The sequence below is a fragment of the Ceratotherium simum genome, chromosome X, assembly GCF_057802395.1.
Source record: "Ceratotherium simum simum isolate JZ-2026a chromosome X, ASM5780239v1, whole genome shotgun sequence".
NCBI lineage: Eukaryota > Metazoa > Chordata > Mammalia > Perissodactyla > Rhinocerotidae > Ceratotherium > Ceratotherium simum.
Window position 1 is genome coordinate 89,755,467 of NC_141940.1, and position 15,215 is coordinate 89,770,681.

Consider the following 15,215-nt stretch of genomic DNA (forward strand, 5'->3'; position numbering starts at 1 on the left):
CTTTCGTTATCAGGGAAAGGCAAAATGAAAGCAACAGATACCATTTCACATCCACTAGGTGTGGTGTTTCATATTTTTATCCCTGGAGCTTAGTAGAGTTGGCACTCAATAAATATCTGTCAAATTTGATAGTCTATGTGGTCATTCTGGGTTATGGTTTCTGGGGCATTTTAAATGGTCTCCCCATAATTAAAGAGATGAGATCCCATTTTTCACTTACTAGATTGGAAAAAAAATGCCAAGCCTCATAATAATGACGTATTTACTCGCTCTCTCTCTCTCTCTCTAGCTCTGTCTCTATCTATCTATCTATCTATCTATCTATCTATCTATCTATCTATCAATCAATTTTTTCTAAATTATGTGATGGTAGTTACTGATGTAATTAATCCCCTTTCAACAAAGTACTTCAATATGAATTTCCTAAGAACAAAACCATTTTCTTACATTCCTACCAGCAGAGTATGAGGGTACCGATTTCTCCACATCTTCACTAGCACTTGTTGTTATTTGACTTTTTAATTTTAGCCATCCTAGTGGGTGTGCCAATAATGTCCCTTTATAGGAAATATAGGAAATCCTAGGTCACGAGATGCATTCTGTTATCAGGTCTTTTTAGTCTCCTTCAATCTGGAACAATGTCTCAGTCTTCTCTTTCATGATCTTGATGTTTTTGAAGAGCATAGGCCAGTTCTTTGGAAGAATGTCCTTCAATTTGGGTTTATCTGACATTTCCTCCAGATTAGATTTGGATTATGCATTTTTGGCAGGAATTCCATAGAAGTGACACTGGGTTTGCCTCAGTGTATCTGAAGGCACAAAGTATTGGTTAATTTCAAAATTGTTGGTATTAACTTTGGTCATTTGATTAAGGTGATATCTTCCAGGTTTCTCCACTGTAAATGTACTATTTCCTTTTGAAATTAACAACTTATCTTGTAGGGACATACATTGAGATTATGTAACTCTCCTGTTTTTCCTCAAACTTCCACTCACTAGCTTAGCATCCATTGGTGGTTCTTGCCTGAAGCAATTGCTGCTATGATGGTGGCCAAATAATGATTTTCTTTTACATGTATAGCTGGGATTTTACTGTAAGGAAGAGCTTTCCCTTCTTCCCTATGTATTTATTTATTCATTTGTTTATTTGTATCAGCATGGGACTCCTGGATTCTTCTTTTAATTTACAGGTTAAAATCAGTTAGTATCTTTATTTATAAAAGTAGCTAACTGAGATATAATTTACATGCCATAAAATTCACCATGTTAGTTGTACAAGGCAATGGTAGTATATTTGTAGACGTGTAAAAATCACCACAATCTAATTTTAGGACATTTTAATCACCCCAAAAAGAAACCCTGTGCCCATTAGCAGTAACTCCCCATCTGCCCCTGACAGCCCTAGGCAACCACTAATCTCTTTCTGTCTCTATAGATTTGCTTATTCTGGACACTTTATATAAATGAAATCATACAATATATAATCTTTTGTGGCTTGTTTCTTTCACTGAGCATTTTTTTTTAATTTTTCCCCCCAAAGCCCCAGTAGATAGTTGTATGTCATAGCTGCACATCCTTCTAGTTGCTGTATGTGGGACACGGCCTCAGCATGGCCAGAGAAGCAGTGCGTCGGTGCGCGCCGAACCCGGGCCGCCAGCAGTGGAGCGCTAAGCCACAGGGTCGGCCCTGAGCATTTTTTAAATTGTGATAAAATACACATAACATAAATTTTACCATCTTAACCATTTTTAAGTGTGTAGTTCAGTAGCATTAAGTATATTCACATTGTTGTGCAACCAACACCACCATCCATCTCCAGAACTTTTTTCATCTTCCCAACCATACCCATACCCACTAAACACCAACTCCCCATTCCCTCCTCCCTACCCCGGGAAACTACCAGTCTATTGTCTGTTTCAATGAATTTGACTACTCTAAGTACCTCATATAAATGGAGTCATACAGTACTTGTGCTTTTGTGACCGGCTTATTTCACGTAGCATAATGTCCTCAAGATTCATCCATGTTGTAGCACTTGTCAGAATTTCTTTCCTTTTTAAGGCTGAATAATATTCCATTGTATGTATATGCCACATCTTGCTTATCCATTTATCTGTCGTTGGACACTTGGGTTCCTTCCACCTTTTGGTTATTGTGAATAGTGCTGCTATGAACATGGATGCACAGATATCTCTTTGAGTCCCTACTTTCAGTTCTTTTGGGTATATATCTAGAAATGGAATTGCTGGATCATATGGTAATTCTATTTTTTAGTTTTTTGAGGAACCGCCATACTGTTTTCCACAGTGGCTGTACCATTTTACATTCCCACTAACAATGCTCAAGGGTTCCAATAAGGGTATCCTCACCAACACTTGTTATTTTTTGTTAGTGTTATTTTATTATTTTTTATAGTAGCCGTCCTAATAGGTGTGAGATGGTATCTCATTGTGGTTTTCACTTGTATTTCCCTAATTATTAGTGATGTTTAGCATCTTTTCATGTGGTTATTGGCCTCATTTATATATATCTTTTGGAGAAATGTCTATCCAAGTCCTTTGCCTATTTTTAAATGGGGTTGTTTGTTTTTTTGTTGTTGCTGAGTTGTAGGTGTTCTTCATATACTCTAGATATTAGCCCCTTATCAGATACATGATTTGTAAATATTCTCTCTGATTCCATGGGTTGCCTTTTAACTCTGTTGATTGTATCCTTTGATGCACAGAAGTTTTTAATTTTGACATAGCCAATTTATCTATTTTTCCTTTCGTTGCCTGTGCTTTTGCTGTTGTATCCAAGAAATCATTACCAAATCCAATGTCATGGAGCTTTCCCCTATGTTTTCTTCTAAGAGGTTTATAGTTTTAGATCTTACATTTAGATGTTTGATCCATTTTTTTTGTGTGTGAGGAAGAACAGCCCTGAGCTAACATCTGCCAATCCTCCTCTTTTTGCTGAGGATGACTGGCTCTGGGCTAACACCCGTGCCCATTTTCCTCCACTTTATATGGGATGCCGCCACAGCATGGCCTGTCAAGCAGTGCATCGGTGCACGCGCGGGATCCAAACCTGAGGCCACCAGCAGCGGAGCACGTGCACTTAACCGCTACGCCACCGGGCTGGCCCGTTTGATCTATTTTGAATTAATTTTTGTATGTGGTGTGAGGTAAGGGACCAACTTCATTCTTTTGCATGTGGATATCCAGTTTTCCCAACATCATTTGTTGAAAAGAACTATCATTATTTATTTTAATGCTCAAATTGTTCTAGATTTGGCCAGTGGGAGTCTCCTCGAGCTGGTTCCTGTGTCCTTTTGACATGTCTCCATCGTTTTTTGAGCACATCTTTCCTTAAGATCACATCAGAATGTTTCAGGCTTGTCTCGTACTCTCCCAGTCCTGGCCATGGAGTCAGCCATTTCCCCCAAGAAACCTCGTTTCCTTTTAGTGGAGAATAGCATTTAGGAAACCAAGATCTGGACGCTAGAAGTGCTCATTGCTTCTGTAGTGTTGATGATTCTAAGCCCTCTCAGTGGACAGAGTTAGGATATAAATATAGATGTGTATATGTAGTAAATCCATGTACACGTATGTGTGTAAATACATACACACGTCTATCTTTATACTTATATACTCATATCGCTCTTTTTTTTGTGTGTGAGGAAGATCAGCCCTGAGCTAACATCCATGCTAATCCTCCTCTTTTTGCTGAGGAAGACAGGCTCTGAGCTAACATCTATTGCCAATCCTCCTCCTTTTTTTTCCCCAAAGCCCCAGTAGATAGTTGTATGTCATAGTTGCACATCCTTCTAGTTGCTTTATGTGGGACGCAGCCTCAGCATGGCCGGAGAAGCGGTGCATCGGTGCACGCCCGGGATCTGAACCGGGCCACCAGTAGTGGAGCGTGCACACTTAACCACTAAGCCACGGGGCCTGCCCTATACTTATATTTTGAAATCTGTCAGTGCCTACTGACATCTGTAATACCAATCCAACACCACTAACTGTTAGAAGACAAGTGTACTAACTAGAGGTCAATATTTGTTACAGTCCTGTTTGTCTTTAGCCTGATGGATACTATGTGCAAAAGTTATGTGGGTTAGTTCTTCCTGCTCCCTCTCAGTGAGGCTGTGTTTGAAATACGATTAAGGTTCCTTTGGATTATATTCCGTTTTAGGATTTTCCCCCATCCTTGTTAATTTTATTTATTTTTTAAGGATGTGAAACATTAACCTGGTTTCAAAAGTCAGAACTATACCAACAAGTATACTCAGAGAAGTGTCACTTCTCCGTCCATTTCCTTCTAGCCCACTCCCACCCAGCCCCTCTAGGCAACCACCCTCAACAGTTGCTGGTTTATCCTTTCTATGTTTCTTTTTATAAAGATAAGCAACTATACGTATGTTTTCTTATATCATCTTGTTTCTTACATGAAGGGTTGCAAACTATAGATACTTTTGTGCACTTTGCTTTTTGCACTTAACAGTATATCCTAAAAATCACTCCTTTTTAGGTCATAGCTTTCTTCCTTGGTCTTCTTTTTTTAATTAATTTTTAATGGAGGTAACATTGGTTTATAACATTATGTAAATTTCAGGTGTACATCATTATATTTTAACTTCTGTGTAGACTACATGATGTTCACCACACAAAGTCTAGTTTCCATCCGTCACCGTATAAATGTGCCCTTTTGCCCCTTTCATCCTCCCCCCCTCCCCCCTTCCCCTCTGGTAACCACCAATCTGTTCTCTGTGTCTATGTGTTTGTTTGTTGTTGTTGTTTATCTTCCACATATGAGTGAAATCATGTGGTAATTGTTTTTCTCAGTCTGACTTATTTCACTTAGCATAATACCCTCAAGGTCCATCCGTGTTGTCACAAATGACAAGATTTCATCTTTTTTATGGCTGAATAGTATTCCATTGTATACATGTACCACATCTTCTTTATCCATTCATCCACTGATGGGCACTTAGGTTGTTTCCAAATCTTGGCTATTGTGAATAATGCTGCAATGAACATAGGGGTGCATATATCTTTTTGAATTACTGTTTTCAAGTTCTTTGGATAAATACCCAGAAGTGGAATAGCTGGATCATATGGTAGTTCTATTCTTAATTTTTTGGGGAATATCCATACTGTTTTCCATAGTGGCTGCAGCAGTTTACATTCCCACCATCAGTGTATGAGGGTTCCCTTTTCTCCACATCCTCTCCAACACTTGTTATTTCTTGTCTTGTTAATTATAGCATTCTGATGGGTGTGAGATCATATCTCATTGTGGTTTTGATTTGCATTTTCCTGATGATTACTGATGTTGAACATCTTTTCATGTGCCTGTTGGCCATGTGTATATCTTCTTTGAAAAAATGTCTGTTCAGATCCTCTGCCCATTTTTAAAAATTTCTTTTATTGAAGTCATAATAGTTTATAACATGGTGAAATTTCAGTTGTACATTATTTGTCAGTCACCATATAAATGTGCCCCTTCACCCCTTGTGCCCATCCCCACAACCCCCTTCCCTTCTGGTAACCACTAAACTGTTTTCTTTTTTAAAGATTTTATTTATTTATTTTTTCCCCTTAAAGCCCCAGTAGATAGTTGTATGTCATAGCTGCACATCCTTCTAGTTGCTGTATGTGGGACGCGGCCTCAGCATGGCCAGAGAAGCGGTGCATCGGTGCACGCCCGGGATCCGAACCTGGGCCGCCAGCAGCGGAGCGTGCGCACTTAACCACTAAGCCACGGGGCCAGCCCCTAAACTGTTTTCTTTGTCCATGTGTTAGTTTATCTTCCACATGTGAGTGAGATCGTGTGGTGTTTGTCTTTCTCTGTCTGGCTTATTTTGCTTAACATAATACCCTCAAGGTCCATCTATGTTGTTGCGAATGGACGATTTTGTCTTTTTTTATGGCTGAGTAATATTCCATTGTGTATATACCACATCTTCTTTATCCAATCATCAGTCAATGGGCACTGGGTTGCTTCCACTTCTTGGCTATAGTGAATACTGCTGCAATGAACATAGGGGTGCTTAAGTCTCTTTGAATTGTTGATTTCAATTTCTTTGGATAAATACCCAGTAGTGGGATAGCTGGGTCATGTGGTATTTCTATTTTTAAATTTTTGAGAAATCTCCATACTGTTTTCCATAGAAGCTGCACCAGTTTGCCTTCCCACCAGCTGTGTATGAGGGTCCCCTTTTCTCCACAGCCTCTCCAACATTTGTTATTATTTTGTCTTGGTAATTATAGCCATTCTAACGGGTGTAAGGTGGTATCTTAGTGTAGTTTTGATTTGCATTTCCCTGATGATTAGTGATGTTGAACATCTTTTCATGTGCCTGTTGGCCATCTGTATATCTTCTTTGGAAAAATGTCCATTCATTTCCTCTGCCCATTTTTTTATAAGGTTTTTTGTTTTTTTGTTGTTGAGTTGTGTGAGTTCTTTATTTATTTTGGAGATTAACCACTTGTCGGATATATGATTTGCAAATATTTTCTCCCGGTTGATGGGTTGTCTTTTCGTTTTGTTCCTGGTTTCCTTTGCCTTGTAGAAGCTCTTTAGTCTGATGAAGTCCTGCTTGTTTATTTTTTCTTTTGTTTCCGTTGTCCAAGTAGACATGGTATTCAAAAAGATCCTTCTAAGATCGATGTCAAAGAGTATACTGCCAATATTTTCTTCTAGGAGTTTTATGGTTTCAGATCTTACCCTCAAGTCTTTGATCCATTTTGAGTTAATTTTTATGTATGGCAAAAGATAACAGTCTACTTTCATTCTTTTGCATGTGGCTGTCCAGTTTTCCCAGCACCATTCATTGAAGAGACTTTCCTTTCTCCATTGTATGTTCTTAGTCCCTTTGTCGAAAATTAGCTGTCCATAGATGTGTGGGTTTGTTTCTGGGCTCTCAATTCTGTTTCACTGATGTATGTGTCTGTTTTTCTGCCAGTACTGTGCTGTTTTAAGTACTATGGTATCGTAGTATATTTTGAAATCAGGCAGTGCGATACCTCCAGCTTTGTTCTTGTTTCTCTTTTTCTTCCTCAGTCTTTCTACAGCTGCATAGGACTCCATTGTGTGAATGTACCACAGTTTATTCAACCACTGCCTATGTATAGGAACTGACATTGTTGCCAATATTTTGCAATTATCAACCATGCTTCAATGAATAACCTTGTGCATATGTATTTTCATATTGTTGGAGGTGTATCTTTAGGGCAAATTGCTGGAAGTGGGGTTGCTGGGGCAAAAGAAAAACACGTATGCATTTTTGTTAGATGCCAAATTGCCCTCCATTGGGGTTGTAAAAAGGACATTTAAAAAAGCATACATAAGAAGAAAAGCTGCTATTCACAAGAGAAACCAAACAGTCTTTCTTGCTGCCATACAATAGTCCATGTTGGTTTTAAGACTGAGGGATTTAACTTCACAAAGACTGGTTTTTACACGGTGATTTGATTTCACTAACATTGTCAGAGCCTCTGCAGGTGGCTACACCCTCCCCCACATGATCTGATCCTGCCATAGGAGCTGCCCATTTCACAGAGGCAGGCACTGAAGTCATATGCAATAAGCCACATGAGGGGCCATCTATCAACAGGTATCTGTGATTCAAAGCCTGTCTGGGCTACAGGCGATTTTAGAGATTAAGCATTTGTTTCTTGGTGAGATCCCAGATCTCCCAGAAAATCTGGTTAAAGAGCTCTCCTTAGGAACACTCTGAGAAAGAGAAAAGCAGCCCCCACATCCAGGAGCTGGCCTCATACTCACAGCCAGACCTTTGTGTCCTCCTGTTGAACGTGAACAATTTCATAGAACAACGGCCTCAGACAAGGCCACTCCATGACTGTGATAGATCAAGACAAAAACAGGATGTGAGGGTAATCTGGCTGTGACATCTGTCACCCCATTGATCGCCAGGGTTGATCTGGCTGGCTAGGCGGGTGTCCCCTTCCTCCCTCACAGCTCCATGGGTGTCCTTCCCAAAGCTATGTGCTCGGTTGAAGAGGAGGGCCTTCCCTGATAGAGGAGGACCATTCCTCCATCAAGGGTATACAAGTAGCTGCGCTTCCCTGGTAGAACCTCCAAACAAACTCTCAAGACAAAAACAAGACTGCTCCATAATCACATCTGGACACAGACAGAACAGGAACATTGTCCAAGCCAGAAAAATGACCAAATAGTCCCCTAACCTGGCTAATATGCTGCTTCTTTACCAATTACAACTTTAGCCTCACTCTAGTCTTTCCTCTTTCTAGATCAGGTTTATTAAGATACCCAATCATCCAGATTCAGAGCAAAGTCCCACTTCCTTAAACCTGCCCCCAAATCACCTGACACCCGCCCAAATCCTAGAAGAAGTCCTCTCTAATACCCTCTTACTGAGACACCCCATGGTTCCCCACAGTGTGTGCTCTCTCCTGTTGCAATGAGCAATCAACCCAACTTCTTCAGTCACAAGTGTATTCCTGGGGACTTTGGCTGGAGGGCTTTGACAGCAGTACTTATAGAGTTTGCTGCAAGTTCAAGGGCTCTTTGGAACCTCTAGTTCACAGACTTCTAATTAAGTGGCCTTGAGCCTAGAGCACCAATAATGCCATTAAACAGATGGAGAAACTGAGGTCTAGACAGAGTAAGTGATTTCCTCAAAGTCCCACCGTGAGCTGGTAGCTGGGTGGGAACTGGAAACTGTGGCAGCTAACCCCAAGCTGAGGTATGTCCAGCAGACACAGGACCTGTCCCCAAGCCCAGCCCAGCCAAGCCCCAACAGGAAGGTGACAGCATCCTCCCTGAATGGGCCACAGAACTCACCAGAAGGACACACACGTGCTCGCCTCTGAAGGATGGCTTCTTTCCCTCCCTGCCATTGCTTTCTCTGTAGAATGGAGCAGTAAGATCCCAGGTTGAGGTGAGGGATAAGGAATCCACACCTGGGTTGCCCTCAAGGAGGCTCAGGCAGTGATGATTCAGCCCCAAAGGGCTTCATCTTCTGTGGTCCAGCAGCTCTGTCCCAGAGTCTGGTCCCTCACAGACCCTGTCACCAGGAGCATGCCTCATTCCCATCTCTCAATTTCCCTTTGCATAGCTCCCTGCCTTTGCCCATGCTGTGCCCTCTGCCTGGAATGCCCTTCCTCCGCTTCTCATCCTTGAGCTCTGGTAGCTTCCCTTCGAGATCCAGCTCAGTATCACCTGTGAGGTGGGAAAAACCTTCCCCACCTCTTGCCTCTGGGATTCCCACCCCCTCAACTGACTCTCTTCATAAGCCTTATCGTACAGAAGTGCCTGTCTCTCCGCTAGGCAGGGCCTGCACCTCTGTCCTGTCTGGGGCCCCCAGTGCTAGCACTGGGCTGGGCTGGGCTTCTAGGCAATGTCCAGCAAGTGTTGACTACAGGACTCTATCAGCCAGCTGAATAGCACAGGTGGGGGAGGGATGTGTGCTGCTGGCCTCTGCCTGCCTGGAGAGTGCTTGGGATCGGCCCCACCAAGGGGACTCTCTGGATTTTGGAAGGCACTGAGCCCCTCCTCACCCTGCAGGCTGCTGCCCCCCTTCCTTCCAGAGCCAGTTGGGCCTTTCCACAGCTCCTAGCACCCTAGGACCCCCCGGCACACTATCTCCTGCCCCAGGTCCCTCTGGCGTCCCAAGATCTGACTCTCATTGTTGAGCTGTTGAAGCTGTGGGCTTTTTCTGCCTGGGCCTGACCCTGGAAGGCTACAGCAAGGGGGTTTGTTCAGCCACTGAGCCCCGTCCCCTGCTGGATGTCATCCCTAGGGCACATTCTCGACTGTCCTCCTGGCTCTTGCTCCCTGTGAAAGACAACGCCATCTGACAGAGGCAATGGTGTCCAGTGCTCCTGACAGGAGGCCTAGGATGGTTTATTAGATAAATATTTAGCTACACTCAGGAAAATTCAGAAGCTGCTTCCCTCGAGGAAATTCTATACAGCTAGGAGCAGCCTCCACCTACTGGTTAGAGACGCTCAGCAACATGGCTGCCCCAGCTACGGCCATCAGCACTCCCCTCCCTCTTCTTCCCTCCTCTTCCCTTGGCAATGTGGCCGTGCATCCCACAGGCCCCCCAGCCCTGCAGAGCCAGGTACATTGGGATGCACATGCCTAATGCCCCCGACCACGTTGCATCCCTGGCACATGTCCCCAGAGTGTGGGCCAGAGTTCATGATTACATCTGCACACCAACCAGCCGTCTATGCATCCATCTGTCCCTCTCAGGGACAGTTCCCATAAAGGCACCCTTCCTGAGATTTGGAGTCTTTTTCTTTCCTTGAATTGCAGGCTTGGTTTGGCATGTGTGTCTTCTCGGGTCCTGGAGCAACAGCGGGCTGGCCACCACCTGGTCTCTGGCCACACTCTCTGGGTGCTGGCTCTTCTGCTCAAATGTCACCCCTGGCTTCCCAGGGCTAGGAATTAAAGGTCTTTGCTCAGCTTTCCAGCGTCAACTTCTGCCTTGGCCCTCCATCCACCCTATGCTTCAACCCCACTTATCTCGCTTATACCTCCCAGAATTCACTTACGCTATTCCCACTTCCAGGAATGCCTTTCCTCCTCCCCTCTCTTGGTAAACACCAACAGATCTGAAAACACATAGCTAAAATGTCACTGTCATAATGAAATGCTCCTTGGGGATTCCACAGCATTGATCACAGAATCATGTGGTGAGATATGCCTGAGCATGTCTCTCCAGCTAGACTGGGAGGGCTTAAAGGGCAGGGCGTAGACATGACTCACCTCTGTGCTTCCAATGCACGGCACAGGCTGGATCCACAGCAGTCACCAATTGTGTGGGTGGTTGGATGAGTGAGTAGGCGGATGGGTGTGTGTGTGAGTGGAGGGATGGGTGGACAGATGAGTGGGTGGGTGGGTGGATGGTTGGGTAGGTGTGCAGATGGGTGGATGGATGAATAGATAAATGGATAGGTGGGTAGGTGGGTGACTGATGGGTGGATGAATGGGTGCAAGGCTAGGTGAGTGGTTGGGTGATGAGTGAGTGGGTAGATGGATGGAAGAGTGGGTGACGACTATTCTAATGTTCTAAGCTGTCCTATCTGCTTCCTGGAGCCTCCCCTCTGACCCTCCCACACGGAATTTATCTGTAATCATCCAAAAGAACAGACCTCCCTCTTTAGAAAGATCCTTTCGCATTGTTAGAAATTGATGCTTGATGAATACACACTTACACAACAGCTTTGGAGCAGAGCTGAAGCGACAGGCTGACAGCTGGACAGACAGATCCCTCAGAGGAAGGGAACAAAAGAGCCATCCACCTTGAATGGAGACCTAAGATGGGAAGGAGTTTCCTCTTTCCTCTTGGGCTGCCTTTGTGCCAGTAGGTCCACTGCGTACTTGGAAATCTCCCCAGAGATCTCCCCTGGCCTTTTGCCATACTGCCCTAAATTCCACCATTAGATTAAATTATTTCCAGTGAGGCTTTGCCTTCTTCAGACAGCCTCTGCTGCAAACATGTTTAACTGCTTCTGGAAGACATCGACATTTTAGTATAAACTACTTCTTAATTGTCACGGGAGGCAGAATTTCTGGTGGCTGAGAGAGATGGGGTAACTTTACTGCATAAACCTGAGGCCCTCCAAACGGCAGGCAGAGAGGGACAAAGGCTGCCAGTGATTTTATTTAAGGATTCAGTGGTGGCCTCCTGTAGTAGGCAGGCAGAACTTTTGTCAACTCAGCACCAATTCCCTTTTTTTTTTAAATACCACCCTCCATCTTCTTTTGATGACACACGTCACCCCATCCCAGTACATAAGAGGTGACTCCCCCAAGGGCACCCCACAGTTACTTGTTGGGAATTCACCTTTCCTTGTGCTCCTCTCCCTTTGTCCTCTGGGCCCAGGATCCCCCGGGTGGCAGCATGGGGATGCCAGAGAGAGCAGGCCAGGCCTGTCCTCGCTGCCCAGGGATCTGACTCACTGATCCATCACCCAGGGAGCACTTGCTGTGTGTCTTAGCCAGGGATGGAGCAGCTGGGTCCTCCTAGGCCAGCATCAAGCATCCTTTCCGAAATGTCTGCCACTGGAACTTCTGCAAACAGACCTAATGACTGACAGCTGGTATTTATTGAGTGCTTGCTCTGTACAGGACTATTTGAAGAGCTTCACGCCCACGATCTCATTTAATCTTCTCCACACCTCTCTACGGCAGGAACCATAAGTACCTGCAATTTATCAATAAGGAAGCTGAGGCCCAGCAGTTGAAACAAACTGCCTGAGAATAAAGCACTTCCCACAAGTGTCATCAGCACAGCAGCCTAGGATGGCAATGGGGCATTTCAGCACCTGCGTGTCCTGGATAAACCCACCCAGACTGCCACTGGCCAGGATGGCTTGGGGATGGGGAGCTGGCTGTCTTGGATCTGAATCAGGGCACAGCAGCACAGAGGGTGGGAACCACAGGGGTGCCCCTGACCCCAGTGGGTCATTCCACATCCCCACGGTGGAGGATGTGTCACAGGCCCCCATTCCACGCCCTGTGCAAAGCACAGCTCCCTCCCTCCAGGAGCAGGGCAGAGCCCAGAATGGCCTGGATTCAGCGCTGTCTCCCAGCCACAGCCCCTGAGGGTCACCTCAAGTGAGTCCCTCCCCTCCTGCCTTAGTGATCTCATCTGTGCTATGAGCTGGTAGATGGAGTTGAAGTATAGTTTCCAAAATGGTACTTTGATGACTTGTACAACTATAAAGTGAACATGTATCAAAGATTCTACTTAGGTCTTTTATTAATGAGAGAACCGGTAAGATGTTTCAATCAGCTCAAAGGAGAATCTGCAGAATAGACATAGATAGGCTACCAGGGATACTGAAATGAATTTGCCAATAATGCACTGGAATATTTGGAATCATCTTTCCTACAGGGCAGAAATCAGTTGTATCTCGACAGGACAAGATTCCTTTGCGTGTTTATGAACAGGAATCATCAGCCCTGCACATGTTAACTCCTGTCTCTGTAGAGTTTCCAAATGGCCCAGCCAGAGGCAAAGGTGCTGCCCCCTATAGATCAGAGAAGCCGTAAAGGTCCACTAGACGACCCCAGCGTTCCATTGAAAGGACACCTGGGAATAGTTCTGTCCATTTAAAAGCCACAGTTTTTCCTGACCATATATAGGGCTGGACTAGACAATGGCTGAGACTTTTTCCAGCTCAGAGGCATCCCTGGGCTGAGGCGTGCCCAGCCCTCGGGGTTGTGTTCACTTTCTGGCTCATCTCCTGACTTCTTTGCCTTTAAAGACCTGGACGTTAAGGGGCGCCACTAGCACACATAGTGCCTTTGTGAACTTCAGAAAACGATGCCTCTTCTTCCTGATGGACGCGGCTCCAAGCCAGGACCCAGGGCCGCAAGAGGAGCCCAGGCTGCATTTCTGTCCCCACTTTCCTCCTTAGCCAGGCATCCTTTGTCAGGGCACAGCCTGCACAACTGTGCACAGTGGCCCACTGCTGCCTGACATTCTAGTCAGTAGTGGTGACCCTCTGGAGGCTTGGGCTTGAGCTGGGGGCACAACAAGGTCCTGACACTGCACCTGAAGGACTTTTTGGGGGGTGAATCTGGGCAGGGCTGGGGTGCTGAGAGTGGAAGGGGAGACCCCTCTGCCCTCTCCAAACCTGCTCCGCATCTGGGCCGGACTTGGAATGCAGGAGCGGCAGTCAGCCCGTGTCCAATCAGAGCCAGGCGGATGGTTGGGGGTCCCTGCGCCTCCCGCGCCGTGCCCTGGTAGTTTGGTGGGGGATCAGGGCTAGCAGCGGAGGTGCTCCCTTCTAGTCCAGGGTTGCAGCCCTGCCGGGCCTGGCCTCCCCGCTGCTGATAAGCCAGTGGGCATGGCTCACCCAGCCCATTTCCAAGCCTTGCCCCTGGGGGCAGGGTGTGGGACTCAGAGGTGGCAAGGAGCAGGAGGGTGGCCCAATCTTGAGGAGCAGCCACCCTGCCTGCTCATTGCCCATGGGCTACTCTTTCAGGCTAAATGCTCCCCTGGGTCTGGGCTGCAGACAGACAAGCCATTTGACAGTGAGCACTACTGAGACCCAGAAAGAGCAGGCGGCTTACCCTAGGCCCCAGTGGCCCATGGGACCCTAAACAGCTTGCTAAGTGTAAGCTACCTGTTCTGGGGACAGCTAGACAACTCCCCCGACCCACCAACCCTCGTTCACCTCTGGGCCCCTCCCAGACCTGGGCACTTGGTCTCCAAGTGATGAGAGAGCCAGATGCAGCTTCCTGACTGAACAAACACTGCTGCTCCACTCCCAGGCCTTTGCCCTCTGAGTTTCCTTTGCCTTGCCTTCTGTCTCCCTACTCCCATCCCTGCATGTCCAGGCAACCCCCTACTGCCGTGGGCTCCCTTCCCTGTACCTTCCTTTCCCACCCTCTAGGAAGCTTTACCTGAGTCTCTTCTCCCTGCTCTGAGCGGCTTCCTGGCACTTCTGCTTTATATCATGGTGGCTTATAAGCATTGCTTGTCTTGCCTGGAGTCTGGCCACGCTGTCTCAGGGGTGCCGTAGAGCCCAGCACAGTGCTCAACGCAGGAGCACAGGGCTGAGTGAAGGAAGGACAAAGCTCCAGCTTTGCCCCAAGTGACATGGTTTGAGAAAAGCAAAAGGGTCCTGAATTTCACTCCCCTGGCTCTGCCAAAACCTGGATTCCTAGAGGAAGTGCATTCCTTTGTTTCCCTTACCATCCCTAGCCAGGTGTAGGTGGAAGTGAATCTGTACACCCATCCCCCACACATGGCCACATACACATGCACAGATGCCGTACGTGGCCCCCGAGGAGACATGTGCACAGACACCAAGATCCAAGCCCACAAGCACATCTGAACACCTGAGCACACTCATGCGTGGGCCCTAGGGATTATGTACACACATGCCCTGACCCAGGCCCCTGGCTACACCTGAAACCATGCACACACGCGTGCGTGGGCCCCCAGAGTTACACATGCACAGACACTGAGGTCTGGGTCCACGGGCACGCTTGCACCTGTCCACATAGATGTGCACGTTCATACAGGGTCCATGTGCACAAACACCCAGACCCAGGCCCACAGACAAATATGCACCTGTGCACACATGCGTTTATGAGCACCCAGGAGTACACATACACAGATGCCTAGACCTGAGCCCATGGACACACCTGCACTTACGCACACTCACGTTCATGGGTGCCCAGAGGTACATGTGCACAGACGCCATGGTCCAGGCTCCTGG